Here is a 6000-nt window from a genome sequence, read left to right on the forward strand (position 1 = left end):
ACAGCACCACCCATGCTGAGTTTCTAGTCCCACCTCACCCCACAAGCAGCTGAAATACCTGCTGTCTGGTGCCACAAATGCATTGGAAGCAGGGCCTGTCCACCTGCAGCACTATATAGTGCGGTCCCTGGCCCCGCACAAAAGCAGGAGTGGGGGAAAGGGACATTCTACGGAGGGGATGGGATGAGGGGCAGAGATGGAGATGCTGCTGAGTGGGCGAGTAGGAGAATCTGCTTAATGTTTTATTGTCCTGGCTTCTGTCCACCAAAATCAACTCCAATATTTACTCAGAAAAATTTGTCATTTTTTTCCCCCAACTGATTTGCCCCTGGTTTTATTGTTCACATAGTAAAACCTGATAAATTCCTGGGAAAAATAATGAACAATAAAACCTGAAAATGAAGATCCCTAACTATTTATTAAATGCAACTACAGTTTTGTGTAAAATTCATTTTTTAGGATCTAACATACTTTTTTAAAACTCTTTTTAAAAGAAAGAAGCAGACCCACAGTATTCCATGAAAGGAGAGCAAAGAATGACACAGCGTGCATAAGAGAAAAGGATTTCCTCTCCGTGCAGCGAGTACAATCAATAGAAACCTTGGTTTTGACCCAGAAGTTTCATCCTCTCCGGCTTCCTGCGTGCTCAGAACCGGCCACTATTGGACTACAGCAGGTACTTGGGGCTTTTCCGTTATTTCTATATCCCAGCTCCCATCTAGCCTGCCGTGCCAGCAACCGTCCTCCGCCAGGGGGTCACACAGACTGCTGTGCCCTCCAGATCCTGGCTAGGGTGGGTCCTGGGCCTGGCCGCACTGTTGAACAACGATTGGGACTTCCCCTGCTGACAGGAGGAGCAGAAGCGTGGCCCGTGAACTGCATCCTTCCCCCTATTTGTGGACATTGTTGGCAAAGGATGCGGCTGCATCACGGTGTTTAAAAGGGGTTTGGATATCTTCCTGGAGGAAAAGTTCGTAAGCCATTATTAGCCAGGCAGACATCCCTGGGAGTGAGCAGGCAAGAGATGGACCTGCTTTGGGACCGGCTGGGAATTTGTGACCTTTGGAGACAGGATGCTGGGCTTGATGGACCGTAGCCTGGCCCAGCATGGCACGACCTCCATTCTTATGTAATCAGGACTTTCGGGTTGATGTAAGAAAATCTGTGCACGGGCGCTGTAACTCAGGGTCCCCATGGGATGCAGTAAACTAATGGCATTCATATGACCCACGTGAAAAAAAAGAACGCTAGAAGTAAAAAAAAGTGCGCTTTTTTTAAAACTCTGAGGCTATTTGCATGCCAACCCACTTAAAAACAAAATCCTATCTTCCACCCCAGCTTGCTGACCTGCTTCCTGAGGTCCGGGAATCCTTTTTCTACTAACCTTTGAATGCTCACTGTCCAGGGGAAGTGGGGGCAACTCAGCACTGGTCTGGGGCATTTGATGGGATGGGGGAATACTGCCCTTTCATGCCCCTTCAGACTGGGCTCATATCTCTGATATGAAAGACTTTCATCATAGGAGGCCATCCCACGGGTTTTGTTTTGTCAAAAGATAAGGGAGTTAATGAATCTGCACCCCCGAGTTTTAATGCAGCTCTCAACTTATATCATCCCTCTAGAAATCTGAGCTCTGCTTCTCGGGCTTTATTGGCTGTACATCCTTTAAGGCAGTAAGGCTTGCCGAAACCCGGGAACGCTTGTTTTATGTCCAGCGTCCAACGTTACGGAATATCTTACTATCAGAGCTTAGAAGAGAGACCGTCAAATTTAGAAAATGACTTAAGGCTCACTTAATTCAGGCAGGCCTTTAATCTTTGATTGAATTAAAGGGCAACGTGCTTGAGGAGTGACAGTATGAAACCTGTGTTAATGAAAGATTGGTGGGAAATCATGTACATTGAGATTATTTATTAGGACTGGTAATTGTAATTTTAAGTGGTTTTAAGTTTATTTCCATCTAATTCTGAAGGGGTTTAGATGCGCAAGGGCAGGTTGTAAAATAAAGAATCCAGCTATTCTTGGCCGGATCATAAAGTGCCTTATTGATTCAGTTATGAGTGCAAAAAGCATTACTGGACTCTCCGAGATGGTATAATTATGACGGGGAACAGCTGATTACGGGTAGCATCAAATCATCCTATATCTAGGCCACCCTTATTATATTTTAATGTTTTGTTAATTTTGAGGTGATGATTTATGTCAATGTCTATTTGTATTGTATTACCTTATTTGTTTATAATTATTATTTGTAATGTTTATATTTCTAGGAGTTTTTTAGCTGTCTATTGTTATGATTATGTACGTTATACTGGAAACTGCTTAGAAAGGTTGATAAGTGGTTAACAAATTTTAAATAAATAAATCTTAGCAGGATAAGTCTTAAACCACTACTTACCCAGCTAAGTTGGATTAGCAGATAAATCCACAAGCGTTACTTAGCCGGCTATTTGATTTAGCTGGACAAGTAGTGGTTTCAGACTTACCCAGCTAAGTAGCACTTTTTAAAACATCCATCTGTCTTTCAAAGCCAGGTAAGTCTAAAAAGCACTACTCAGATGGACAAGTAGCACTTTTCAGACTTATCCACTAAGTAGCAGCTTTTCCGCTACTTAGCTGGATAAATTGGAAATTATCCAGATAAGTGTTGCTACTTATCCTGCTCAGAAGAATTTCACTTCCAATACTGTATTTCTCTCTTGGGTTTTTGAATCCTAAATTCATAACGCTGCACTTTTTTTTAGCAATAAATCTTAGCTGTGAGACATTAGACCATTCCTTGATCTTCACTGGATCCCTTTTCATGTTTTTCACACCTTCCTCGCTATCTATCCTGTTGCAGGCTTTAGTATCATTGGCAAAAAGACCAACTTTTCCCAACAAGGACTGATCCCTGCGGCACACCACTAGTAACACCCCTCTCAGGAGTGAACTCTTTTCTGCCACTACCTTTTGTCGCTTCCACACAAGCATCACGTCACTCTAGGGCCCATACCAAGGAATCTCAATCTACCTTATAAATGGCCTGTGACCGACGGCCCGCAAATGCGCAGTAGAGCGCAGCTCTACTGCGCATGTGCGGGCAAGGATGTCGATCAGAAAAAAAAAATGGCGGTGGGGCCGCAGGAGCGGGAGGAGAAGCAGCGGCGCCGCGCGCGCGCGCGCGGTGCCGCTGCTTCTCCTCCCCAGATCTGCCGGCAGATCTCGGGGGGGGGGGGGGGTGTCACTCCCGCGCCCCCCCCACCGAGATCTGCCGGCAGATCTCGGGGGGGGGGTCACTCCCGCGCCCCCCCCCCCCCGAGATCTGCCGGCAGGAGCGGGAGGAGTTAATGGAGCCGGGTGAGGGTTGCGGGAAGTCGCGCTTACGGCGCCGGGAGGAAATGGAGGTGGGTGAAGGGAGGGAGAGGGGGACTGAGTGAGTGGGAGGGAGGGAGGGAGAGGGGGACTGAGTGAGTGGGAGTGAGGGAGAGGGGGGACTGAGTGAGTGGGAGGGAGGGAGGGAGGGAGAGGGGGACTGAGTGAGTGGGAGTGAGGGAGAGGGGGGACTGAGTGAGAGGAGAGGGAGGGTGGAGAGGAGTGGGTGGGGGAGGGGGGTGGTGAAGAGTGAGGGGAGAGAGAATGAGGGGGAGGTGAGAGACAGAGGGATGTAGCCCGTTTTAACGGGCTTTACGGCTTGTTTATTTATAAGTCGCCTATGCGGAACTGTGCCAAAGGCCTTACTGAAATCCAAGCAAACTATATGTAGCACTCTCCCGTGATCCAACTCTCCGGTAACCCAATAAAAGAAACTGATGGTAGAACCATGCTGCCTTGGATCTTGCACTGTCCTCTCTTTTAGCAGCGATTCCATTAATTTGCTCATCCCATAGGTCAGACTAACCAATCTGTAGTTTCCAGCCTCTTCCTTACTTTCACAGTTGTGAATAGGGATCACATCTCCAGTTCTCTGGAATTACTCCTGACTCAAAAAAAAAAGCATTGAAAAGGTCAGCTAGTGGATCTTTAAGTTTCCTTAGTACCCTCAGATGTTTCCCATCCAGCCCAATTGCTTTATCTACTCTAAATTTAATTAGCAATTCATTAACACATTTTTCTGAAAATCAGCTGAGGATTACTACACTTCCAATATTTTTTGTGTTTATTTTATGTGGTCCTGCTCCTGGACGATACACAGTAAACACAGAATAGAAATATTTGTTAAGCAGTTCTGCTTTTTCCCCTTCCGCCTCTGCGTATTCCTCCCTTTCACCTCGGAGTCTCACAGTGCAACTTTTGTGCTTCCTCCTATCACTATCATGTCTGAAAAAGTCTTGTCTCCCCCTTCCCTCTCGTTTTACCGTATCTGCGATATATTCTTCCATTTGAATCTTTGCATTCCTGACTAATTTCCCAGCTTCTCTTAGCTTTTCCAGATATTGTCACCTGTTTTCCTCTTTCTGTGATTTCTTGTAGTTTATGAATGCTAACCTTTTGTGCATTTTCAGCTACTTCTTTAGAAAACCATAGTGACCCATTACATAAGAACATAAGGCTTGCCATACTGGGTCAGACCAAGGGTCCATCAAGCCCAGTATCCTGTTTCCAACAGTGGCCAATCCAGGTCATAAGTACCTGGCAAGTACTCAAGCATTAACGGATCCCATGCTACTGATGCCGGCAACAAGCAGTGGCTATTCTCTATTGATTGATAGCAGTTTATTTGCATGTACAACTTTCCTAGCAATTGTCAGGGATAATCTGGAATCTTTTAACTTTACTTAAAGACACCTGGGCTACTTCTTGCCTTTATTGGAACCTCTAACTCTCCTGTTTGTTAGTATCCATGGAAGATACTTCCCTCTGAACAATGCACATCAGCTTTCCCCCATGTTCTGGTTTAAAAGTTGTTCTATCTACTTTTTAAATGTGAGCACCAGCAGCTTGGCTCCATCCTGGTTAAGAAGGAGCCCATCCTTTTGGAATAGGCTCTTCTTCCTCAAATGTTTGACAGTTCCTAATAAAACTAAAGCTCTCTACCCTGCACCATCGTCTCATCCGCACATTGAGACTCTGGATTGCTGCCTACGTCTGGGGTCCTGCACGTGGAATGGGGAGCATTTCATACTATGCTATCCTGGATTTCACTTTCTACCAAAAAAACCTAAATTTTACTTCCAGAACCTCCCTCCCACACTTTCCCAAAGCACTGGTACCCATATGTACCATGACAGCTAGCTTTCCCCCTGCACTGTCTAAAATTCTACCTAAGTGACTTGTGAGGTCTGCCACCTTTGCAGCAGGCAGGCAAGTTACCAAGCAATCCTCTTGTCCACCAGCCACCCAGCTATCTGCATTCCTGGGCACAAGCCCTTGGAAGACCCATCCTCCGTGTGAGAGGATAATGCATCACTTGGAGAGCAGGTTCTAGGTACAGGATCATTCCTGCTGGTGCTGTCCTTCCAGGTGACCTTGATCCTCTAAGGCAGCACAGGGATTCTGTGCTACTGCAGAGTTCAGCCTTTGTACAGAATTCTCCTCCTGCACAGAATTTCCATTTTCTGCTCTTCCATTTCCTCTAGATTTTCCCATACAGCTAATGACTCATTCAGATACTCCCCCATTTTAACAGAGTTAGTTTTCCTGAAGTCTAGGACCTTTACCTTGGAATGCACCCTAATACTGAATCACACCATGCGGCGATCACTGGATGCCAGGTGACCATCTACTACAACATCAGAAACACTGTCCCCATTGTTTAGCACCGGGTTCACTAGCACTCCCTTCCATATGGGTTCCAGTACCAGTTGAAGGGTCAGATTTCCCTGTTTCTAGAAGACACTGCAGACAAGATGTTCCAATCAACATCCAGCAGATTGAAATCCCCTAGCAAAAGCACCTCCTGTTTCATAGCAATTTTGTGAACACCCGCCATGAAATTTCTATTTCTTCTGTCTGAATAAATAGATGTTCCAGTCCCTCTTTCCAGACTAACCCACTGTGCTCCCTTCTCAACTCGTAAGC

This window comes from Rhinatrema bivittatum, chromosome 13 (genome assembly GCF_901001135.1).
Source record: "Rhinatrema bivittatum chromosome 13, aRhiBiv1.1, whole genome shotgun sequence".
Lineage (NCBI taxonomy): Eukaryota > Metazoa > Chordata > Amphibia > Gymnophiona > Rhinatrematidae > Rhinatrema > Rhinatrema bivittatum.